Raw genomic sequence first — 26,935 nt, 5'->3', positions numbered from 1 at the left:
TATGAGGATTAAAAGAGTTAACACACATAAAATCCTTAGAACAGTGCCTGGTATGGGAGTTCATTAACATTGCTTATCAGAATATCTGCAACTGTGCCTAACAGTTTGCTTTAGGAAGAAAACAGGACTCCCTAGGCAAAGTATGAAACATCTTACAAGATGGAAACAAGCTAGCTTGAAGCAACAAGTAAACATCACTCTTCGATCCTTCCATATTTTGTGTTTTGGGAGTATATAATAAAACACTTATAAAATGGTTACATTTGGAGTAGAATGTAGGGCTTAGAAGTATCACTGAGTGGTACGATTGGTTCTAATAGTTATGTGGAGATAAAATCAGGTTAAAGTGAATGTCAAGGTAAATTTTCAAAAAGAAAAAAGAAAGCCCGAGAATTCTTAAAAATATTTGCTAAATATCTTTTATGTAAAACAAAGACAATAGCATCTTCTTATGAGATTTTTAAGAGTTACTATGCTCTTTAAAGCAATGGTTTCAAATAATGGGGTTTCCTTTACATATAATGAAAATATCACTATATAGTTATGGGAATGGATGCCACTGATAATTTCAGACCACATTCAGAATCTGTCGATGACAATTATTAGATAAGCCAAGACTGAGGATAATACCATTGGAACCTCATGTTCTAGGAAATTGATTCTTAAAGCTTGAATTTTTATAATGCCTAATAAGTGGTTTTTGATTTTGGTAGAAATCTATCATAGGTATACTTAATATCAACATTTGTCTGATTAGAGATTTTATGACATAGGTACTTTATTCCCTTATTTTTTTTTTTACCTTGGGTCCTTTGGTTGCACAAATAACTTTAAAAGAAGAAAAAGTGATGAATTTCTAACATCAAACCCTCCTTACTCTTCACTGCTGTCTCTCAGGATGGCAGGGCAACTGGGTGGATTTCCTCTGATCCATGAATGGTCCAGTCTGACAATGTGGTGGATAGACATGAAGTATAGAGACTGTAGCTTGGTTCATTTGTTCACCATGTGTCATAATAATTATTAGACCAGATCAGTCCAGGGGCTCAACTAACGTGTCAATGGTATGGTTTTCAAAAGCAACAAATATCAATTAAAAGGAAATTAGCATCTTACATTTCAAGTCAAACATTAAGAAATTAAGTCATTTCCCAAGCCAAATCAAAATAGATTTGATCAATTATTTGTATGCTTTATTACTTGGTTCAATTACTTACACTATTACATCAGTAATGGGGGTTTTCTGGGAATTCACTAAATATAAAACAAGCAGAGAAACAAAACCACTCTTTAAAGCAAAGTATTCCCTCTGTGGAAAAAAACTATCAAGTATTAAAATTAATTTGGTCTCTAACTAATGAAAACCTTTCTGGAAGAGTCCTATCATTTTCTTTGTGGCACCAAGGTTATTTATAATTAAACGTTCTGACTTATTGCTAATAAAAGATACCAAAAATGATCTGAGTCACTGCTAAAATTAACTTTGAATTTTGATTGAAAGAAAAAAACTAATAAGTTGCATTCATCTCATTTCATTTAAACCTTGATGTGATGCTTTTAGAACTTACTGCATTAATTTGAAGATATATTTGTAGGATTTTCCACTAAGTTCCTGATATTTTAGGGGGGAGACTTACATGATTATTGGGATAAAGCTCCTTGTTTTATTTTTTGAATGGGTATTCAGCAGTAATGAAGGCAGCTGGAGAGGAGAGAGACGTCCTGAATTTCCCAATGCTCCCCTCCCTGCAATCCCTATACCCACCAATTTTTCCCAGGTTACACACAACCACTGCATTCTAGCCTACACACATTGGGTTGGGTTTATACTAGTGTTTTTTAACAACCTAAGATCTTTTTAGGGGATTGATCCTCCCAAGAAATAGAAAGAATTTTCTTTATGTGTTCAAAGCGCTGAGCTGACACTTCCAAGTTCTTTCAGTGTCTAATCTCTTTAGTTACCTTAACCACAGACTAGGCTTATCTGATCATGGTGCTGACTCTAGGCTGTTCTCAGCCCTTGTCTGGCTTATCTCTTCCAAAATGGCAGATGTCTACCTCTCCCTGTCCCTTCAATCTCTGCCTCTACATGCTGTTTTGATACGATCCATCTTTCTCTTGTTTCACATAGGCACTGGTCTTCATTACTCTGTACTCCGGGCATCAACCACTTGCTTAGTCCCAGTTCTCAGTCAGACCAACTCTGTTCTAAAACTAATATACACATACATATGTTAAAGGAAATGCTCAGTGACTTCTGTAAGATGTTGAAAATACTTTACATCCTTTACCACATTTTGAGGTTTAAGGGGACTCCCTCCACCCCAATTTCACTACCATTTGTGAGCTCATTTGGCCACACTCCCCTTGCCCAAAAGAACCTGCCCTATATCCCATTTCCTTATTAGCTAATCTTACCAGTTGGAGAATATAGTGTTAAAATGGAAAGTGCTACCTCAACAAGCCGTGGTCTCAGAGATGCTTTTATATTAATAGAAGAATCCAGGAGATCCAGGGCCTCAAAGGCAAACAAGTTACTACCTGATTTTTGAGTGACTTAAGATTTGTAATACGTCTTGTCTCTGTTACAAATAGTGGTGGTGTTGCCGGGTGCATCTCAGGAAATAGAGGTAGTTGTGGGTGAAAGAAGTGAGGAGGAGTTGGCCTGTAGCTCAAAGCAAAAGGTAAATGAATGCACATCCCTAAAATGGTAGGCTCGGGAAGCAAAGTACACTCCCATACATTCAATCTGCTGGGGTTTCGTTAGGAACACAGAAGAGACCAACTGAAGAGAGATCAACCAAGGCCAGGCAAGACCCAGCTAGTGCTTTGGGAGGCAGACGCTGAAGATCTTTTCCAGGTCAAAGATATCCAATTGATGGCAACCTCATCAACTTGCCAAGAGCTTGTCCTGCTCTTGTAGTGCCAAGAGCTTCTCTTGCTGTGAATGATGCCAGAGAAGGTAGGGGCCATAGTGAGGCAAGCACACTGCTGATTTCTCAGCTCACTAGATGCTAGATCCCCCTTCCTTTTTCCACTATTGAAAATTCAGGCAAAGTGGCAGGTTTGTCTCCTGCTGTTAGGGTTTCACAGAATTCTTCCTCTGCATATGCCTGTGATGATCTCCTTCCTACTGCCTGCCTCTCTCCAGCACTGCAGATAAGTGGACCTAGCGTGTTGTCTTGTACGGTGTAAGAGCCAAGCATGCATGCCTAGGTTGGTGAAAGTCTGTTAGGAAGAAACAACATGCTCAGTAAGGAATAGTTAAAAATGACTTTCAGCATGAAAAGGAATGAATCAATGCCATTAGCAGCAACCTGGATGCGACTGGAGACTATTATTCTAAGTGATGTAACTCAGGAGTGCTCTCATTCGTAAGTGGAAGCTAAGCTATGAAGATGCAAGGGCATAAGAATGATACAATGGACTTGGGAGACTCAGGGGAAAGGGTGGGAAGGAGGTGAGGAATAAAAGACTACAAATTGGGGTCAGTGTATACTGCTTGGGTGATGGGTGCACCAAAATCTCACAAATCACCCCTAAAGAACTCACTCGTAACCAAATACCACCTGTTCCCCAAAGACCTATGGAAATAAAAAATTAAAAAAAAAATAAAAATATGAACTAAGAATAACTACATAATTACAGACCTAAATAGAAATGATCAATAATTCTTTCATAATAAAAAAGGAATATGTCTCCCATAAAAACGGCTTTCAGGAAGAATATTGTTATGAAGAAAAGTTTAAGAAAAAGAGGCACCAATAACATAGGGCCCTGGACCCTCATACATGGTATCACTCAGCAATACTTTTCTGGCTCTGTGTCACACATCTGTCTCTTGACTCTGATTTCTTTCTTGCCCTTACCAAAGGGCTTGCTGCAGACTGTATTTCCCAGCCTCCCTTACAATTGGCTTCACTTAGGTTCAAAAAATTAGATAGTAACTTGTTTGTCCTTCAGTAGGAGGCTTGGTGGCAGGAAAAGAGAAGTCAGGGTGTTTCTTCTGCTCTGCCTGAAATGCCTCCATCTCTTTGTAGCTCCAGACCTGGGGCTTCAGTGGTCTCAGGACCCAGCTGTGGCTCTGGGTTCTGGGTACCTTTTCCCTGTGACTTCACACTTCAGGTCTAGGTTGTATAGGCTTCCTGCTGCTAATCTGTTTTCTAGCTCTTCCCACCATCTTGGTAACAATTGCCTCTCTTAAATCACGTGACGTGGGTTCTGCTTTCCTTACAGGACCCTGGCTGTTATATCTCCATGATTTTACTGTAGGAAATTTCACTAGCAGACCATTTCTTTTCTGATGCAGGACATCCTCTCTGAGTTATGTAGTACTGGATTGGTTGTATATGGTTCACTCAATATAATATGCAGTTGTATTTAACATCACATAAGCAAAATATTCCACACAAATACTAGCTTAGATTTCATTCTAAAAATCTGTTATTTTCTAAGAAGATCATTTATAATATGGGTGAGATGTTAGTAATGATTACACCAAAGAGCATAAATCACATTGGAAAAATATATCTTATTGAGGACCACCTGTCTACACCTTTTTTAGTCCACATGACATTTTGTTTATTTAAGGAACACAAATTCATTTATATAGACCCCAAAACACAGATGGTAGATGCTAGGAAAAAACATTAGAATAGATGCAGCCTTTTAACAATATCTGAGATCTGAAGGCACAGTGAGAAGTGAGTTCTATATTACTGAGGTTTTTTTTTTTCATACCAACTAAACATCTCCAAGTTCAAGAACAATCTAATCTAGGCTGTTTGCCTATCAGATTTACCACTTAAAGAATAATAGCTTGAGTACCCCTAAAAATCCCACAAAATGAGTTAATTATGACAGAAATTCCAAAAAAAAAAAAAAAAAAAAAAAGAGGCAGAGCCAGTATTTCATTATTCGTGGAGAGCTGTGCAACCATCTTTGCTGGTTTCAAATTAAGGAACAGGTTCACACACATATACTTCCCGCTGGAATGATGTTTTCTCTCCTGCCTGGTTAACACCTCTCAGCCTTCAAATCTCAAGTCAACTGGCACATCTTCGTGGAGTCAAATCCCCTCTGGAACAACAGAGTGTGCCAGTACCAGGCCTAACCTCAGAAGCACATATCACACTGAAGTCTGCATTTCTTTGTTAGATTATTGGATTAGCATCTTTCTTTCCCATGACACAGAAAGCCTCCTGAGGACACGGACTGTTTCCAATGTTGCTTATGACTGTTTTCCTTGTGAGTAACATATGATAAATACTCAGTGCAAACTAGTCAGATGAGTGAATGAATGAATGATGAATAGGCACAGAACTTCTCAAGCTTCAGAAGTGGCGATGGCACTGGAACCAGCCCTGATGTCTGCTGGGAGTGCTCCATGGCTTTTCCGAATGCTGCTTCCATTTACCCTAGCCTGAGGCAGACTCACCTGGCAAAGATTATCTGATTTTTACCAGCCCTCAGAAGGGACTGTTTTTTATTGTGTATTCTGATCGTAGTGTTACAGTAAAACGGAAAGAGTATTTTGATAGGTCAGCAATCTGAAGAAAAAATATATGTACTCATATGAATGAACTATATGGGCTGACAATTATCTATGGTCAAGGAATGACAAGATTGGAGGAGAGTCCAAGCCTGAGAGAACAGATGAGAAAGTGTCCCTCAACAGTACATGAAGACAAATAACCTTTCAGCTCAGAAGTTACCTTTTCTGCACTTCCTATTTAAAAAGTCAAGTGTTTTGGGGTCAGCAGAACCTAGACAACAATGGAAGAAAACTCATTTAAAAGTTCCTACATGTTTGCCCCATGGGGTAAGACTAATGCAATCTATCTAGAGCTGATTTAAGCATTAACATTCTAATCAAACAAAATTAGCAAGTTAAAATGTGACAGTGGTTTTGCAGTGGTTCTGCATTTTCAGTAGTAACCTAACATTACACACATATACAAACACATACATCGAAATACTTCTGGGGAAGGAATCATCTAATATACTTAAGTTCATATTTTCTAATTCTTAAACTGTTGATGTGTAATTGTAGTGTAAAGGTGTCTTTTGATGAATACAATTACTTAGACAACGTTTGGAGAATAGCTGTCAAAGTAATTTGAAAATGATGTACTGGTTCTTCATTTTTCCTTTTCTTTGATTTGTTTATTGATTGATCCAGCTCTCTAGCTGAATTTAATTTCAAATGTATCCATTAAATTTTTTTTTAATTGCAAGAGACCCTGGTTTACAGAGAAGAAAACTTGAGTTAGCCTATTATATGGTTTGGTTGTGTCTTCATCTAAATCTCATCTTGAATTGTAATCTGAATTGTAACTCCTATGTGTTGGGGAAGGGACCTGGTGGGAGGTGACTGGATTATGAGGGCGTTTCCCTCATGCTATTCTTCATGATAGTCACCAAGTTCTTAGGATATCTGATGGTTTTATATGGGGCTTTTCCCCCTTCACACATTTTTTTCTCTCTTGTTGCTTTGTGAAGAGAGTTCATGCTTCCCCTTATGCCATGATTGTAATTTTCCTGAGGTTTCCCCAGCCATGCAGAACTAGGAGTCAATTAAACCTCTTTTGTTTGTAAACTACTGAGTCTCCGGTAGTATCTTTAAAATAGCAGTGTGAAAACGGACGGATACAACCTATTAATTGAGTATCACTTTTCTTGAAGATTTAGGTGATTAAAATTATTAAGACATTTTATGGAAAACACAGGATAGTAGAAAAACATAGAGAAATTGCTATAATAGATAGTTAGGAATGTTATATTATATTCTTGCTAGTGATTACTTGGTTTATAAGATGGATTCTAAAACCATGCGTGGGAGCATTTGACTGAAGTTAATTAACATGACTCAGATCATACAGTTTGGGGAAGAAAAAAGCATTTCCCCTCCTGAGGGATGATTTTTTACTGCTTTTATCTTTTAATGCCAGAGGGAAAAATATCAAGGAAGTTTGCTTTAATCTCCTTAGCTCTTTATTATGATGTATCATATAATGGTACTCTGGCTCATTGGGACCAACCCTATACTCTTGGAGTGAGGATTCCCACTGACAACGAAGGCTGTTTTAACTTCACACTATCGACCACTCCCCCTAGTGATTTGCATTAACCAGGTGCCTGAATGGAGATAACAGGGTGGCATCAGACCACGGCAAGGGGTTGATTTCCCACTTGGGTGAACCAGTTGACCATGGCCACAAACCTGCAGCCTCAGCCCCACTTAGCGTGGTGTTGCTACTGAGCCGAGAGGTGACACAAAAGAGCATGCTGAGGGTAGGAACAAAACCATGGTAACTGCAGAGAAAAGGATAAATGTTAATCATTTAACTGAACATATACTCATTTGTCAAGCTTCAATGAGATTATCTTGCATAAAGAAAGATGTCTATTGAATGAAATAAGCGTATGAAAGATGTTAGAGGGTACTGAACAATTGTCTTTATTGCTACAGAATCAGAAGCAATGGAATAAAATTATAGGCAGGAGAGAGTTTATAATAAGTAAATAAGTTTATAATAAGTAAATAAGCGTTTGGAATCTCTTTCGCCCACTCAGGACGGATGGCTACATGCCACCTTCTTGATGTCTTCTTAACTACTGAAGGATTCATCTGCTTATTTTCCTAAGTTCCTCCTAGGGCTAGACTCTGTGTCCTGCCCTTGGAAGACTGAAAGCCATCTCTAAGTTTATTAGCTCTATATCAAATATGCAAAACAGAAAGTAACCTAAATTTTTCAAAAGTTAACTGTCCTGAGAAACTGCTTTACCTCAGATTTTTGAGTCACTTATTCTTTAAGTTTCCTTAGCCCCTGAAATGATATGTCCCAGGGTTCTGCTCTGTATTTTCCAAATGGAAATATTTTTAAATTCTTATAAGTTTAGGGGGTATAAGCACAGGTTTGTTACATGCATAGATTGTGCAGTGGTGGAGTCTGGGCCTTTAGTGTAACCATCACCCAAACAGTGACCACTGTATGCAATAGGTAATTTTCAACACTCAGTCCCCCTCCCACCCTGCCACCTTTCATAGTCTCCAGTGTTTATTATTTCACTCGATGTGTCCATGTGTGCCCATTGTTTAGCACTCATTTATAAGTGAGAACAAGTGGTATTTAACTTTCTGTTTCTGAGATACTTCACTTAGGATAATGGCCCCCAGCTCCACCCACGTTGCTGCAAAAGACATGATTTCATTCTTTTTTTATGTATTCCATCATATATATGTGCACTACATTTTCTTTATCCAATCATCTGTTGATGAACACTTAGGTTGATTCCATATCTTTGCTACTGTGACTGGTGCTGCAATAAACATATGAGTGCAAGTATCTTTTTGATATAATGATTTCTTTCTCTTTGGTTATATACCCAGTAGTTTTTGGATTGCTGAATTGAATGGTAGTTCTATTTCTAGTTCTTTGACAAATTTCCATAGTGTTTTTAAACAGATTTTCACCATTAAAATAGTGATGCTTAAAGGATGATGGTGTGGTATCTGATATTTCAATCAGTGTGAAACATACTCTAATCTTTTATGGCATCTCTAAACTAGTAAGATGGGAAAAAATGGCCCAAGAGAGTCCACGACTTGGATAACGTTGTTCCATCTGAGGCCTTGTGCTTGGAGCTTTTTATCGTCATCACCATCGGATTGTCCTGAGGAAGAGACATCACTTCTAACATTACTGTTATAAGGAACATTTCACCTTTTGCCTTTAATATTAAATATTGATATTTGGGTTTTCTCTTAATATACAAAAGTTATAGACAGTTGTTTATCATTCAAAGTAACTAGGTATTTTTATCTTAATAAAGGAAATGGTCAAATGTGGAAAAGATAAAGACTTCAAGAATTAAGAGATCAAGTATTTCTTAAAGTTATTTTCCTAAAAACATATTATCTAAAAACATTTCTCATTTCATGATAAGTTAGAACTATGTTCATAGGATTCCACCTGAAGGACAAAAATAAAAGGGCCCATAGGGATTTCAGAAGCTCTGATACTAAGCTGCCAAAACAGGATTTTTGACGTTAAGTGGTGTGAACAGATCTTGTTTTAATTGACACATTTGAAGATGAGTAATAGGATGTGTGAAAGATCAAACTGAAAGTACTTCAATGAACATTAAACAATATTTTTACTAGTAAGTACAATAATAAAACTATTTCACACAAGAAGGTGTCAGTCACACTTAATGGTTTTTAAAGCAAAAGGTATGTCACTTATCTCTCTAGTGCCACAGCCTTGTGTTCAAATAAAGGGAAAGTCTCGGAATTATCTATAAGGAACATGTGAAGGAGCCTTTTGAGATGATGAGAAATACAAGATTAGGAATTTTCCAAAGGGTCTATAAATCACTAAAGGGATGAGATACTTCTGCCTAAGATAGTGTCACGAGGGTTAGGGTTAGCCTGAAACAACCAAAAACAACAGACAAAACATAGGATATAACTGTTTGCAAAGCACTGGACATGCAGACAATGAAGGGACAGTGATCACTGAGAGATGGGAAACGAGTAAGATAAGCCCCCAAATTGCCCCTGCTTACTTCATAAAGTCGCAGTGCTGTGGGGCAGGCAAAGCCCGGCAGACTCTCTGAATTTAGGAGACAGGGAGGAGAGAGTGTAGGGAGATAAAGGCAGCTGGAATTCTCAGGACAGAGTACCAAAAAGAGAGCTGCCTAAGAGATCCACAGAGGATCCAAACAGCAAATGCATGTGAAGAAATTACTCCGGGTTCGGGGGGAAAGAACATCAGAAAAGATTAGAGAACAGGGCTTGGTGTCCTTGCGGAGCTAGGAAGAGTACCTATTCCTACCAGGCTGACTGGAGAAACTCAGAGTTTATGGGGCAACGCGTAGAGTGCTCAAGGACTTCTTGTTTTAGTAAGTGGGGAATTACTATCCTTATATTGGGCATGCTCTGGACTTGTCTAACAAATCATAAAAGCAAGACCCAAAAAGGTCAAGCTCTTTCCAAGGGACTTAACTGCCTCAGAACAAAACATAAGAATATTTATAGGAATACAAAAATATCCAGTACCCGACAAGGTAAAATGCACAATGTCTGCCCATCAATCAAAAAGTTAGGCAGAGACATGAAAGATACAACAGACACCCAAATTGAACATCTAGAGAGAAAACTAATATGTGTACAATAATAAATACACTGGATAACATTAATGCTAGATTAGACATGGCATAAGAAAAGATTAGTGAACTTGAAGACATAGAAACAGAAGCTTTCCAAAATAAAATACACAGAAAAAAGAACAATTCCTCAAAAATAGACAAAAATACATTGGTGAGCTGTGAGATGATGTTAAGCAGACTAATATATGTGTAATTGAAGTTTCTGAAAGGGACATAAGAAGAAATAATGGCTGAAATTTGATGAAAACTACATAGCTACCAAACTAAGAAGCTCAGTGAACTCCAAACATGTGAAATATGAGCAAAATTGCACAAAGGCACATCATAATCAAACTGTATAAAGCCAGCAGTAAAGATAAAAATCTTAAAGGCAGCTAGAGAAAAAAGGTGTTCTTTACAGAGGAACACATTAAAATGGTAGTAGATTTCTCACAGGAACAACGCAAGTGAGAAGATCCATCTTTAAATCTGGAAGTCTATACCCAAGAAAATGTCTGCTAAAAATGAAGATGAAATGAAGATGTTTCACCCTGAAAGAATTCCTTTAACATTTTTCTTTTCTTGTCTTCTTTTTTTTTTTGAGACGGAGTCTCGCTCTGTTGTCCCGGCTAGAGTGCAGTGGCACGATCTCGGCTCACTGCAAGCTCCGCCTCCCCGTTCATGCCATTCTCCTGCCTCAGCCTCCCCAGTTGCTGGGACTACAGGTGCCCACCACCACGCCCGGCTAATTTTTTGTGTTTTTAGTAGAGATGGGGTTTCACCGTGTTCACCAGGATGGTCTCAATCTCCTGACCTCGTGATCCACCTGCCTCAGCCTCCCAAAGTGCTGGGATTACAGGCGTCAGCCTATTTTTTCTTTTCTTTTAGACAAGGTCTCACCCTGTCACCCAGGCTGGATGGAGTGCAGTGGTGCAATCTCAGCTCACTGCCACCTCTCCCTCCTGGGCTCAAGTGATCCTCCCACCTCAGTCTCCTGAATAGTTGGGACTATAGGTGCACACAACCATACCTGGCTAAGTTTTGTATTTTTTGTAGAGATGGGGTCCTACTGTGTTGCCAAGGCTGGTCTCAAACTCCTGGGTTCAAGTAGTCCACTTGCTTCGGCCTCCCAAAGTGCTGGGATTACAGGCATGAGCCACTACACTCTGCCAACATTTCTTATTTACTCATTTCTTTTCCAGGATTTGAAACTGTAGTAGGCAAAATAATGGTCCCCTAAGACATTCATGCCCTAATCCCCAGGACCTGTGAATATTTACTTTACATGGCAACAGGGACTTTTCTGAGGGGATTAAGTTAATCTTGAAATGTGGAGATTATCCTGGAGGCAATGAAATTATTACAGTTTTTTTAAGAGAAAGAGAACAGGAGAGTCAGAGCCAGAGATTGCTTTGAAGATGCTTTGCTGCTGAGTTTGGAGATGGAAGAAGGAGCCAGGAGCCAAGGAATGCTGGTGGCCCCTGCAAGCCTGCAAGGGAAAAGATCTTCCCCTAGAACCTCTAAAGGAACACAGCCCTGCAGACACCTTAACTGACAGTCCAGTGAAACCTGTTTTGAGTTTCTGACCTCTGGAATTGTGGAATAACAAACTTGTGTCGTTTTAAGCCACTAAGCTTGTGGTAATTTGTTATAGCAGCACTAGGAAATTAATACACTTACATTCAGGGGATGACACATTCTAATTGACTGATTAACCAGGTAGATTTTACATGTATCTTAGATATTTTTAAAATCTTTAGACATTTGTTAATATCCACACTGCTAATTCCTTTCTATTTACTATAAATTAATCTTGAAAAAAATTTACATTTTCTGCTTCAAGATTATTTTAGACATCACTTACTAAATAATTTAAAACCATTGATGATTAAAAGCTATTGTCATTGTAGCAACTCACTCAAATTCATAGTTCATAGAAATTAAAGGGATTTCTATCTTAGTCATTCATCTCTCCTGCATATTCAATTATGTGGAGCCCAGTATGGGAATCCTGAAGCGTGTATTTGATAAAGGTACCTTGTTCAGTGGAGTCATTTTTACATTCTTCCCTATTCCATACTTTTTTTTTTTTGAGATCGAGTTTCACTCTTGTCGCCCAGGCTGGAGTGCAATGGTGCAATCTTGGCTCACTGCAACCTCCGCCTCCCAGGTTCAAGCAATTCTCGTTCCTCAGCCTCCTGAATAGCTGGGATTGCAGGTGCCCGCTACCATGCCCAGCTAATTTTTGTATTTTTAGTAGAGACAGGGTTTCACCATGTTGGCCAGTCTGGTCTCAAACTCCTGACCTCAGATGATCTGCCCACCTCGGCCTCTCAAAGTGCTAGGATTACAGGCATAAGACATCCCTCTGGGCCTTATTCCATACTTTTAAAAACAACAACTACAATAAGGAAGCAGAGGTTATGTATGCCTTTAATCCCAAAGTGCTGAGATTATAAGTGTGAGCCAGTGCACTCGGCCTCAGTCCATACTTTTAAAAACAACAACTATAATAAGAAAGCAGGGGTTATGTATGCATGATAAGGAGGTAGAAGCAGCAAGACGTTGGGGACAGTCTCATATGACAGCTGGGACTTCAATTCCATTGTGAAGAGAGATAGCAAACTAGAAGAAGCAAAAAAAAAAAAAAAAAAAAAAAAAAAAAAGGAGGGCTGTATGAACAAGAAGTCTTCTGGCTAAGTCAAGTACTCAAGATTGGCCAAGAAAACGAATGAAGATTCATTAAAGGCAATGAAGAGAGTTCACAATTTAAGAAACAGAAGGCCTTAGAGAGTTTAATTATTAATGAGTTATTTTACACCCTCTCTTCTTACACTAAGGCTTGGAATGAAGTGTGCCTTTTACACTTAACAGCACATTTCAATTCAGACAAGCTTCTTTTTAAGAGCTCAAGAGCTGCACATGACCAGTAGTTAATACATTGGAAAGTGAGGTCTAGCGTCTCTCCCTTCACAGACCTCAGGAAAACCTTCCCCAGAGTATTACTTTATCTCCAGTATCTTTAAATCTCCACTGGATTCTTTTTCTCTGCCTCAAAACATGCACAGCACTCCCTTGAAAACTCTTCACTTGAATTGTAACCACTTTACATTTCTCAATTTCCTATCCCTGATCAGCTCTTTAAATAAAATGCACAACTTTTTCATTGTTTTTGCTGTTGCTGATGCCTCGCTGCTTCCCTGCCTTAGGTGCCTTTTCCTACCCCCTGCTGGGTCGGTTCTGGTGTCTCCTTTGCTGATTCATTGTACTCTGACCCCTAAGAGGAGGAGGTTGGGGAAGCCAGTGGTTCCTGTACTTTATAGAGTGCCTCTCCTGGAGGGCTTCTTACAACTTAAATTGCTTTAGCCAGGCATGGTGGCCTGTACCTATAGTCCCAGCTACTGGGGGTTGGGGAAGAGGGGGTTGGTGGGGGGAGCCCGGGAGTTCGAGGCTGCAGTGACCTATGATTGTGCCACTGCACTCCAGCCTGGGTGACAGAGCGGAGACCCCCCATCTCTGAAAAAATAATAAAATAAAGAAACAAAAACTCGAAACCTAAATTGCTGTGCCCCACCTCCAGAGTTTCTGATTCTAGACATCTGGGTGAAGGCGAAGAACCTGCATTCCTAGTGAGTTCCCAGGTGAAGACGAAGCTGCTAGTCTGGGCACCACACTTTGAGAACCACTGTGAAGTTCAGTCCTCGGCGCCGCTAGCCTTGCTCCCTGCAGGTGCCTGCTCCCCAGCCAGGCCCCCTCTTGCAGCTGTGGGAACCCCGATTCTGTGCAGTATCCAAGTGGTCGGAGCCTTGGGGTTGACTGGCCCTCACGGTGTCACAGCTGACCTTGTATTAGTGAATCCTGGCACATGGGAAATGAACTACTTCTGGACAGTGATTGGTTCAGACAAATGAGACCTGGGGTTAGGGGGAGTCCAGGAGCTTTTCTTACTCTGGGAAAGGGACACGAGGCAGGCTTGTTCTCCCCTGCTTCTGGACACTGTGGCCTGGCGGCATCACCCAGAACTATGGGTTGCCCTGGGCTCCTGGAGGAACAGGTCCCAGAGGCCAAGCTGCACACTAACCTCAGACACAGAGAGGGAAGACAGAAGGGCTCCAGAGCCCTGAGGAGTTCACTGAGCAAGGAAGGAAGCATCCTGAGGCCTCTCTCCTGCAGTACGACTGACAGGGAGTACACACCTCCTTTGGGCCATTTGGAGCTGGGTTTTCTGGTACTTACCACAGGAAACCTCCAACACTTCAAAAGCTCCCACCTTTTCCTCCTCCAATTACTATGTCTGGTTGGCTTTTTTCTGAAGGCTTTTTTCAATCCCATTTCTTTCTGTACTGAATTCTCTCCTTCCTCCCTGTCTTTCTCCCTCTGTCAAAGACAAGAGCAGGCCAGTCCCTGACATTTTCAGGACTTAGGGCAGGAATACAAATGAAGGCTCCTGGCCTTCTGCCTCACCCATTTCTCTTCCCACACCTGGATCCACACCATACTATAAGTAGCATACACAAGGGCACCTGAGAGTGTGTCCAGGTTTTGTCCATCACTCCCTCCTCCCAGCAAAACCTCACTTCTTGGCCATCCTTCATCCAAGAAGAGCACACACTGATGTCTGGTCAGCAATGGGAGGGCAGACCTGGAGAACAGCTTTGCAGGCCTTGGAAGGGGGCTCAGGGCCATCTGACTGGGAATTCTACCATCCTAGGTACCTGGAGCATGGCCACAAGTGGGGCAAGGGGAAGCATGGGCTTGGGGGTCTACACACTCATCATGCTGCTGTGAGGGGCATGGACAGAGGAAAGCCACAGTGGGGTCTTCTGACACAGGGCACAGGGCAGTGGCTTGGACTGCTCAGGTTTCAGAGAGAACTGGATGCAGGATGCCAACACGATTGACCAGATTCTTGGACTCAGAGTCACACACAGTAAAGGATCCCTTCGTCGTGTATTAACAGGTCATGGGCAACACTTTGATCCTTCTTTGGTACAAGATAGTACAAGATATTACCTTAGGATATTGATTCTCAAAAAGATCTGGGAATTTTTGTTAGAGATTAAAAAAAATACAGGATGCACAATCAGGCAGTTACATCTTAGTGGTAAGAATTTTTGTTTGCTACCACTTATAATATCTGCAGTCCTTCTTTTTTGGATTCATTTGCTGAAATACATTCCCTAGTTATTCTTTCAGAAAGGACGTCATCGGGTAAACTTTGCCCAATCACTCATCGTTTTTTCACATTAAATTTGAGTTTGAACTGGTACTAGTAACAAACTAGTATTCATTTTCCCTGAGCACTTGGGAGAATTGATCCAATGACTGGTGGCGTGTAGAATGAATCGCGATGAAACATCTCGTCCTACCTGTTCCTCATTCCCTTGTAAGTAATCTGTGTTCACTTCTTCCTGCAGCTGGAACCTTTATATATTCATATATTTATTTAGATGTAAATATTCTGAACATATACTAAGCTGTGTACTTCAGGGAAATTTTCTTTTAATTTGGTCAGGATTTTCCCTCTTTCGTTTTTTGTTCTTTTCTTCTGAAATTCCTATTTGATAGACATTTGAGGTTTGGCTCTATCCATCATTCCTACCTCACTCTTCCCATTCTTTCAATCCCTTTGCTTGTTTTCATGATATTTTTGGGAATCCTTCCAGGACATTTATTCTTTAGTTGTATGCATTTTGCTTTGGACTGACAGCGTGTATCTCCCAGGAATTTTAAAAAGAGTGGCTTGGTCATATTTTATTGAATATTTGAGGACAAAGTGATTATATTTTTTTGGTTGTTATGCTTATCTGAAAATAGTCTGCTTTTTTTTCTGTTGACAAGATCTCCTTGGGGTGAGTTAGTTCTTCAGTTTGTTGATCTGATGGTTCTTGTAGGTGTTGGTGTTCTCTCAAAGTTTGGTGATTCTCAGTTATCTATTCATACTCGTGTTGAAGGACTGACTGAAGACTGAAAATTTCCTCAATCCAAATGAGAAATGCTGTTTTCGATTCATGTGCATCTTGATCTCTTCTGTCTGCTTTCTATAATTGTGGGGAGAGCAGGATGGAGGAGACTGCTTTGTTTTGGGGGTGCCAGAGGGGATTTCTCCTTAACTGGAGCACAGCCTTCTTGGCCTCTCTTGTTACAGTCCTCACTTCAGAATACCCACTTGGAGGCTTCACCTGAAGCTGGGCCAGTTCCAGCTTCAAAGGCTCCATTTCATTGCCCCCCTCACCCCCAGGGTTGTACTCTGCTTCTCGGAAATATAAACCAGCAGAAGAGCTTTTCCTTTGCTGGGAGCACAGCTCCTGGGCCTTGTGAGCCTGAAGGAAAGTGTGCAGCTCCCTGGACTCAAATGTGCATGAGGATGAGGTGCCCGGGCTACCTGCTCTTCCAAGACCACCTCCTAATTACTTACACACTTGTCCCAAGTCCCTTTCTTGTACAGTTTGCCTCTGAGCTTCTCTCCTAGGCTGTGGTTTGTTGTTATTCTTAACCTTTGAAGGTCCATTCTCTTCTGTGTACTTTGGGCTGTGTGTGTGTGTTTTTTTTTAAATGCAATTTTTTACTTAATTGGATTACATTTGCCTTATGGTTCTCTGCTTCATATTTTCAGCGTGATTATGGACTGATTCTTTGTTTCCATTGCAAGTACCTTGATATATGCCCTTGTCCCTCACCAAGACCGTAGGTGTATCTTCTATGGGATCTCTAGTGTAAGCCCCTTTGGCTCACCTCCAAAACTTAGGCTATGTGCTGTGATAGCCGCTGACCACATGTGACCACTGAGCCCTTGATTTCGAAGACTTTGTACAAAGAAAAGGAATGTAAAGACCTTAATAATAACGTTAATACCAATTAAAGTTTGAAATTTTAATATTTTGGATGCATTGGCTTAAACATAGCATTAAAGTTAATTTCATTTATTTCTTTTTATTTCTATAATATTGCTACTGGAAAATTTAAAATTGTATACATGGCTTGGGTTATATTTCTGTTGCTCTACACTGCAGCAGGCGTCATTCCTAAGATAAAATTAGGAGGAGTGGGTTAAGATGATGAGCTTGATATGTATACACACTCCCTATTTATTCTCAAATCTCAGCACGAAACACAAAAGTGCAAGATAATTTATACTCTTTAAAAAAGTGGCAGTGCAGACAGGAAGAATACCAGAGGCAAATTTCTTTGGCAGAATTTATGTGATTTAGGGATCTATTTATCATTAGTGGAAAGGCAGAAAAAGGCCCAGGAAAAAAATTCAGTGTTTCCAGCTTGGGAAAATGGGCCAATAGTTGTCATGTTAATGATGTGAGCTGGGAAGCTGTAGAAGGAGAAAAGAGTCTGAGTGAATACGGCAGTGGTGGTGGGAAGATAACGAGTTTGGTTTTGCATTTGCCGTGTTTGAGATGTCCCTGGACTGTCCACATGTTCAATAAATCGATGACAGAGTGAGCAATGCTGGGAAAAGGGCATAAGGCTGGAGATAAGAGATGGAAGTTGTCGCTGTAGTGGATGAAATCCCAAGGAGCACACAGTGTGAGAGAAGACCTCAGTGCTGGAGCATCGGGAAGCCCACTACTGAAGAGTGGGCTGATGAGGAACAGCCTTGAAGGAAAAGAGGGTATCAGCAAGAAGAACCTTCATAAACTTCTATACAGGAAGGCCTAATATAGCAATGATAAAAGGTAGCCACTTAGAGTTTCAGGAGTTACTAGAATACCAGGTGTGCTTTAACCAGTGAAGCATGTTATCAATCAAGGGTTTTTAAGAGGTGGCACAAAAACAGGAGAAGGAGAAAGTGCAAACTGTGGACAAAGAGAGTTTGCCCTGGGAACAAGGGAGTCTCACGTTGGTTTTGATTGGGATGAACAAATCTTGCTCTTACTCTTGCATGCTTGTGAAATATTCTACCAAGAGATTTAACTTAGCCACAGTAGGAAATGTCATCAAATTTATGTGAACTCCGAATTTAAAGCAGAATACAAAGACATTTCAAATCCTAACCACCTGGCCACAGGGAGATTCCTGTTGTTTTTAACGCTATAGTAATAGAATTTGAAAGGTGAAAAGAAAGATCTCTTTGTAAACAAATAGAGGCATGGATTCACTTCATTTCTTTTCTGTGGCCTAAATTTGTAACACAAAACACTGAACAACACCACAAAGCCTAGAATCACTGTCAAAAGGTCAATATGAGAACTTGGACTAATTCGTAAGTTGAAGTCCAAGGATATTCTGGAGGACCTGAATGAAAAACTTGACCGTGTTTCTAATGTTTGCAGAAATAAGTAGCCAGACAAGGTTTATGTTGAGTTAAAACCATAATCTATGGTGGTGGATCCAAAATAAACCTTAAAACAACATAAAGACAAAGGCATGAGATTTCTGCTTAGCAACTCAAGCATCTGTTTTTGGAATTTTGGCTTTTGGGATTTAAGAACAGATTTAAATGTATGAATTTATCACTGATTGGAACCATCCATTATCTAGATAGTGGAGTAGATTGTGATCAGATTACAACATAATACCTAAAGAGGCATCAATATGGTGGTGTAGAAAGAACAATAGATTTAAAGTTCTTCCACTCAACAACATGCTTGTGTGTGTGTCTACTACCCTGCAAGTACTGTTCTCAATAATAGAGTAAGGCCAGGCACGGTGACTCACATCTGTAATCCCAGCACTTTGGGAAGCTGAGGTGGGCCGACCACCTGAGGTCAGGAGTTAGAGACAAGCCTAGCTAACATGGCAGAACCCCATCTCTACTAAAAATATAAAAGTTAGCCAGGCGTGGTGGCACGCACCTGTAATCCCAGCTACTCAGGAGGCTGAGGCAGGAGAATCGCTTGAACCCAGTGAGTGGAGATCCTGCCACTGCACTCCAGTCTGGGTGACCAGGTGAGACTCCATGTCAAATAAATAAATAAATAAATAAATAAAATAAAAAATACAGTACAGCTATTAAGACAAAATCCCGGCCTGCTTGGAGTTAACAATCTAGTTGCCAGATACAGATAAATATTTAAGTAAACAACCACATGAATAATTTTAAATAAGTGCCCTGAAGAAAATAAAAATGGGACATAGATGATAGGGTGGTAGGGGAGCACTACAGGGAACCGCATCTAGAAAGGATCAAAGCTCAGAGACCGGAGAAGCTTGTTAGTTCAAGAAGGAGAAAGGGGGCCAGGGTGGCTGGAGTTTCACAGGGCTTGGTGGGTGGGGAAGTTGTAGGAGATGAAGATGGAGAAGCAGTGCTCTATGTGCCTTCAGAAGTTTGGATTTGGTTCTATGTGTTGTGGGGAAGCCTTTAGCAGGTTTTAACCAGGAAACTGTTAAGATCTAATTCACCCTAACACAAAATCACTCCGGCTGCTCAGTGGACAATGAACCATTGGAGATAAGAGTGGGAACTGAGGAATGAATTATGAAGCTATTGCCATGGATTAGGGGATGAGAAAAGCTCTGGTTGCAGAAGATGAGATAGTAAAAAGAAATTGGACTAGAAACTGTTTTGGAACCAAAACTGATCAAAGGGGTTTTGGAAAGGTAGCACAGAAAAGAAACCCAAGACAATGCTTAAGTTTTTGGCACAAACAATTGATACATGGGGATGATATCTACTGAGGCAGGAAAGACGGGACAGAAGTAGGCTTGAGGTAAGTGAGGATGTTGTTTTGGGCCTGTTACATTGGAGACGTTTATTAGATATTCAAGTGGAGAGGCCAAGTTGGCAGCTGGATTAATGAGTATGAGGTGAGAAGGGATGTCTGAGCTGGAGATAACAGACTTGGATGACATCAGTATGTTAATGTTATCTGAAGCCCTGGGACTAAATGAGATCATCTAGGAATAGAGGAGAAGGTCATCAGGAAAAGAGCTCCTTGGGGTATTCAATGTTCTGAGGTCTAAGAGAGGAGGAGGAGGAGGAGAAAGCCAGGGTTTCTAAAAGAAGTGGCCAGTGAAGCAGAAGGGAAACCAGAGGTGAGATGGTTCAGAACCTGGAGAAGACAGTAGTTTAAAAAGGAAGGACTAGTCCACTGGTTCAAACTGCTGAGTGACTAATCTTCTTTTAATGTTTGTGTAAATACGGCAGTGCCTATCTACATTGGTGGAAGGAACATGCCTACCATATTGTAGAGGGCATTCAATAAGTACTAACTTATCTTTTTTCCTCAAAACAGTCGCTGGGCTCCAGCCAGGCACTGCCAGGTACTGTGGTAGGCACTGAGCGAATCAGCAAGGCATGAGAAATAGATTATGAACTGATGAGCTCACAGTGACTTTACCCTTTGCAGATATTTGTCCTGGCATTGCAGAGTTTTACTGAGAACAGTGATTCTCAAGATGTGGTGCCCCGACCAACAGACTCTGCAGAACCTGGGAACTCGTTAAAAATGCAAATTCTAGGGCTTCACCCAGACCTACTGAATCCCAAACTCTGGGGTTGAGGCCCAGGAACCCGAGTTTTAACAAGCCCTGCAGGAGACTCTGATGCCTGCTGAAGTTTGAGAACCACTGCTGAAGTTTGAGAGCAGGCTGTCCTCTGGAGAGCTGTCATTTAAGCTCCATTTAAACATTCTAGTCTCTAAAGAGGAAGTGTAAACCATAGACGTAATGGTAGTATTGATCACTCTGCTTCATTTCTGAAGCCCATACTTGGTTATTTTGGCTTAAAGAGCATTTGACTCCTCTTTTGGCTTCAGACTACGTGGAGCTATTCTAAAAAATTTGAGTTTATGTATTTCCACAACTAAGTAAAACTGTTGAGGGCTTCTGAGAAAATCACCCAGCTATGCAGACTGATTCCTGTATACACATATAGGATCAATGTGTGCCTCTCAACTGCATTGGACACCTGACACCAAGAGGCAAGCCACACTTCCCTTCTTAGCACTCCTTCACATTCTCCCTGCAGCTGTTTTGAACATTTCATTTGTCAATTTGCTTATCACTACCAACAATTCATCTTACTGCTTACTCTTCACAGATAAAATAAGTTATTGGAAAAACTTCCTGACACTAAAACAGAATATGTACCTAGTTCTATCACATCTTTCTGCCTTTGATCATGTTTAGATGAAGGAGATATAACTGCTCTAATCTGAGCGTAAATTTACTGGGACCTCACCCTGCCCCACTTCTTTCTCCTGTATCTTAAATCCTTCACTGACCCTTAGTATCTCTCCTTTAATATTTAAATATGCTAAGATACTCTTTCATCTTAAAAGGCAATGCTAAATCTTATCCCAATTTCACATCATTTTTACACAGCTATTGATCTCCGCTTTTTATTTTATGCAGTAAAATTTCTAGCACTTGTCTATCTTGTTCCCTTTGTATCCCTATTAATCACTATGTCATTGGCTCATGGCAGGCACTCAACTAAGACTTGCTGAATAAAATGGCTAACTATATACCTTACAAAAAACTTGGAAACACAGAAAGTTACTGAAAAACATATTATGTGCAATCTCTTTACCCAAACAGACCGTCATAGAACTTTTAAATGTTTAACATCTTTATATTTGTATTCCTGGCTTTCAAAAGACATATCACAGTTTGATGAAGTTTTAGAAAGAACACAGTAATATTTGGAGGATGATTTCAAACCAATATCCAATTATTTGTGTAAATATTATTTAGAATAAGTGGAGGTAATTGAAATTCAAAGAAAATGCCCTTCCTGAAAACTTTGAATCATCATACCCAACCAAACTTTATTGGAACAGCTAATAAGTAATACCATGCAAGGGAGGTTTATTTTTTTCTTTCTTGTCCCTGTGCAGCTATGAGGAACTAATAATCAAAATAATTGACAACGAGAAGAGAAATAATTAAGAGGACCTGGTAACAAACAAAACTGTTGATTTGTTTTGAATACAAATGACACGGCATTCTTTCTCCAACTTTCTTTTAAAAGACATTTTGCAGGTGGCAAGAAACCAGCAACACAACAAAGAGAAAGAAGTTAACTAATGAATGAACAGCACTGGGGACATAGGATGTATATTCTGAAAGAGAAATACTATTCTCCTTAACAATATTCAAAGTAAATTATGATTATTTTGCTACTACGAAATAGTTTACAAGGAAAAATTTGAAGATTGAAGTAGTTCAACTTTCCAGGTCAAACTATGTGAACTTCCATCTGCCAAATTTTGCAGCAGTTCTACTATTACAAAACAATATACTAGAAATCTCACTAATGATCATGTAGTCAATCAACACACCAATAATTATCGTCTAAAAACAAATACAACTTTTAGTCATTCCTTCGTGAAGACTAAGTGGCAGAGAAAAACAGTGGGGTCTCCTATGGTTACCACTGGTTTTTCTAAAACGTTCTGCCACATTTTACTCGATTAGGCGTTGATTGAGTGTGTTACACCGTGGACCCATTCTAGCCACAGGAAAAGAATATTAAAGAGAAAAGGGTGCTTGTTCTCAAAACAAAATAGATATACACAGAAAGAAGACAGTGGTTTAGGACCTTATTTGTAAAAGAGATCCAGAATAAAGTAAAGGTACCAGTCCTGGCAGAAAAACCGTGGCCCAAGTTATAGCAGTTTCACGACTTCAGTCTATTCTTAAAAAAAATTCTACCAAAGAAATTAGCACAGATGCAGCTCTGTAGTGACTATCCACAAATTATGCAAAATCAAAATTAGGCCCTTAATAAGAGTGCCAACTTCCTTCTGCCAACTATTCTATGTCTGTCAGCGTGCAGTTAAGGAGGTTCTATCCAGCGATGATCTTTATTTAATTTTTTAATGTGTTTCATGTAAAGAGCCTTTCTTGAATACAATATGTAAAGGAAAAGACTCTAGGATTAAATGCTTCTGATAAAGAGCCTTCTTAGGACTATCAGTCTTGTCTGTGTCTGTGTGTTAAGATGGAAAGCACATGAAGAGAAGTCAGCAGATTTGTTGTGTTAGGATGTGGGCGTTTAATCAGTGCTTAATACTAGTGGTAAGTTTGATTAATGTTTGTCTTTGTAGGTAAAGCAACAGAACACAGTTTTCCAGAGCAACAAGAAGCAAACATATTACAAAAATGAAAATGCAGAATTTAAGATGAGTTAACTACCATTGTACGCCTACAAGTTACCCTTGTCAGGCTTCTCTTCTTTCATATAAAAATATGATTTATTGAATTTTATTTCAGCTAAATAATCAGAGTTTTAGTTTTAAATCTCATAGAGAATAAATGAGATGAATTCTTTGGGTATTTTCAAACCCCGGAATTCCAGTAAAATATGGCAACTAGAAACAAAGTAAAAGAAAATAAAACGACTTCATCCCAGTATTCTTATTGAAGCCATTAGGATCAACTTTGTAGCACTAATAATAAAAAGCCCTCCAAAGAAAGAGAGCTTTGGTAATGAACCTTTGTACTTTAACTCAAATACACTGTCAAAAGCGATTTTACAACAAATGTGAGTGCTACAAATTACAGCAAATATATAATAGAAATGTGGGGGACATGAGAGAGAAATGTTGGCCTCATCAAGAAGTACATCTTCTAGAAAATCTAAAAAATAAAAAGAAACTTAGAAGATAAACATCTTGCCCTATATCAGACTGCAAAACAGTAATACAGTTTCACTCTTAGTTTTTAATCAATTAATTCTCAAACAGGTACTAAATCTAGAACCAAGGATATTTTATTATTAAATCATATTAGAGATATCTTGACATTAGTATTAACATTAAAAATATGCAAGCAAAAGGGCTTTTCTTCCCCCAAACTGAACTGAAATCCACTTTAATATCAACTGGGTTTCAAGAATAAAATATAAACCCCTGCCCTAGTTCCGAGGTTCCCACAGGAGCCCTGCACCCTGGGCCTGTAAGGTCTGCTTCTGCCCTTGTCTCCGGGCTAAGTATGCATTTATTTCCAGAAGTGGGAAATGCTGGAACACAGATTTAAGGCTTCATCAAGCATTGAGACAGCTGGAACCACCCTCCAATTTCACGTCTGTCCCCCTCTAGCACCCCACATCTACTCCAGGTTATTGCAACCAAAGAACAGCTACCTCCACCTGCCTTCTTTCGGTAGCTACAGCATAACCTCAAGGTCGCTTTTCTCCATTCAGCTTTCAGTCTGTAGCATTGACCTAGAACATGAACCAGACTCTGGCCTCTGGCAAGAACTTTGCAGTGAATTGTTGACCAGTTTGTGATGGTAGTTTCTATTATTTCTATTCAGAGATAGGAGTTCTTTTCACTCTAAGTGCTTTCCATTCAGTTAGAATTAAGTCCTCTAAGTCAGTGGCGTAACATTTTTTTTGACTGCTACCGATAGTAACAAATTTTACATCCTGACCAGTATACATACAGGTAAATACATACATAAGACATTTATAAAATGTATGGTAACATATATATGACATAATATCACACACGTGTGTACGTATACCTGAAACATGTTTTGTAAATAAGTCCAATGTATTTTGCCTATTCTATTCTTTTGTTTTTTCTGAAAAAGTATTGGAATGTCTAATTGTCTGGTACGATGCACTACCCAAGTGTTTGCAGACTGCATTTTATATTGTTCCAAGTCTTAACCTTTACGACTCTTTTGTCCATCTGTCCTTTGGTAAGCTAAGCTGTACTAAGGATAACACAGTGTATCCAAAAAGAATTCCTGGCTGATGGTTTTGAAGAGTCAGGGCTATATGTTTAGAAACTTGTTCTCTAAATAGCAATAACAATTAAACCTGGCAAATTCTTATTTTAAGCATCTTTCATTAAGCAGTCCATGAGATTCTATAATAATAAGCATAATAATTTTCATGGCAGGCTTAGTGGATATTGAGGGACAAGAAAAATTCAAAACCAGCATTTTATGCAACTGTAAAGTGCTAGTCCAGTCAAGTAAGGGAGGATCCTGTGAATTAACTAAGGGAAGACTCTTTACTTGGGTTCTCATCAGGAGACCATGAATAGCTTTGGTCATTTAACAGTGTCCAACTAACAAGATAACAATCCTGTAATGTGTAAGTTTTCAGTTTTCAAGGCTATATCTAAAGAAGTGTTTTCATGTAAAATATTACAGTTTACCTTGTTTTTAAATTTTTTATGAGTTTATAAATTCTATAATACCACTTGTAAAAAATACAACACTTCAAGGTGTGTATAAAAAAAATATCACTAGACCGGGCATGGTGGCTCACGCCTGTTATCCCAGCATTTCCGGAGGCCAAGGTGGGAGGATCACTTGAAGCCGGGAGTTCGAGACCAGCCTGGGCAACGTGGTAAAATCCCATCTCTATTTAAAAATAATTAAAAAATTATATCTATCTATATCAGTTTATATATAACTCTCCCTAGTCCTTTGGTTGATTCATTCTGTCTTTTCTGTCTTCAGTTATTTATACTGAAACAAGTTTCCCTGGTGTGTTTGAGGCAGTTGGGTCACACACACACACACACACACACACACTCTCTCTCTCTCTCTCTCTCTCTCTCTCTCTCTCTCATAGTTTTAGGATTATAAAGTGTTTGGGATATAGATAACCCTATTATTAAGTGACTAGATTCAGTTCCTGGCATCAGATAGTCCTAACTAATCTATTTTTTAAGAAGCAAGTATTGAGCACCACTGTCCACGTAGGAACTTTGTTATGTTGAGCTCTCAGCTTTCCTGAGACTCCTGTGGCACCATCACAGCAACATGACACCTCAGGGAGGGAGGTTTGGGCAAATCACACTGGCTCCCCCTGCCCTGGCCAGCAACACCGAGAGGCAGATGGGCAGGGAGGTGCCTATCCTCAGCCTGAAGCCAAAAGACTTTCTGTTCCCCAGTCTGTGTTTAGAGACCCAAAGAATAAGCCTGTAGTACAGAGGACTTTTATTCTAAAAGAGGCTCTATTCTACATTAATTAGGCTTCGGACTCCAAAAGGATAACAAGTGTGAGTTCAAGTAAGCAAAGCCTTTTTGCTGCAGGGTGTTGGGTCTAATAGCTAATTTAAAAACATCAACAAATCACTGTCCAAAGAAACTTAATTCTGTGACTATTAAGATATTATCATCTGGCTGTTTTTAATTCAAGTTGAGTAATCCAATATTTATTGAATACTTACTATGTACAAAATAATTTCCTAGATTCTATAAGGAACACAGAGAAACTAAGACGGTCCTACCTTCAGGCTGCTGCTATCTAATTAGAAAAAAACCATTTTCAATAAAAGAGAATAGTCAGAATAGCCGTAGCAAAAAAACAAACAAACAAACAAACAAAAAAAAACAAAAAAACCCAACCCCCCCCCCCCAAAAAAAATAGTCAACACATTTGCTTTTAATCAGGCTGTAAGATTTGTCTGGAGCCAATGACAAATAATAAGCTACTAGTCATTTCTGTCCTGGAAACTGCAGTTCATCTCAGTTTGTATGAGCTCCGTCACCTTTGTGCTCCTGCTACTCCTGGTCTGGGACTCCATTCACTTTAGCAGGGGCGTGGTGGTGTCTATGGTTCCTGCTCAGGCTTTAGGAGGCAGGGACTTCCTTAGTTCACCTGTGGCTCCTGTGTGAGCATCCCCTAGGGAACATGCTGGAAGGCTTCTATCTCAACTACATTTCTTCTCCCAGTGTTGTTGGCAGGCCAACTAGGAGTCTTCTCCAAATTGCCTGCCAAATTTTTCTTCCCTCAATTTTAGATAATTTTATTCTCTCTGAAACCTGACAAACTAGATCTAGGTTAGAAAGTCCCGGGGAAGGCCCAGGGCTCAGGATCCATGTTGACCAGCTGAGAGTTCACAAGGAAAACACAGGAGAA

The 26,935-nt window shown here is 39.7% G+C and overlaps 1 protein-coding gene and 1 long non-coding RNA gene across 3 annotated transcripts in view; one reads left to right on the top strand and one right to left on the bottom strand.

The window, feature by feature from the left end:
• Positions 1-26,935, bottom strand: part of DLGAP1 (DLG associated protein 1) — a 971,529-nt gene that overhangs the window by 456,297 nt on the left and 488,297 nt on the right. The gene's annotated exons all lie outside the window — the stretch shown is intronic.
• The window catches only part of LOC104654129, a 50,971-nt gene continuing 39,496 nt past the window's right edge, over positions 15,461-26,935 (top strand). Inside the window, exon 1 of the long non-coding RNA XR_746787.2 lies at positions 15,461-15,538. This is a non-coding gene — a long non-coding RNA (uncharacterized LOC104654129). The remainder of the gene's footprint in view (positions 15,539-26,935) is intronic.

This window comes from Rhinopithecus roxellana, chromosome 21 (genome assembly GCF_007565055.1).
Source record: "Rhinopithecus roxellana isolate Shanxi Qingling chromosome 21, ASM756505v1, whole genome shotgun sequence".
NCBI lineage: Eukaryota > Metazoa > Chordata > Mammalia > Primates > Cercopithecidae > Rhinopithecus > Rhinopithecus roxellana.
This window is presented reverse-complemented; position numbering and strand designations above follow the sequence as displayed.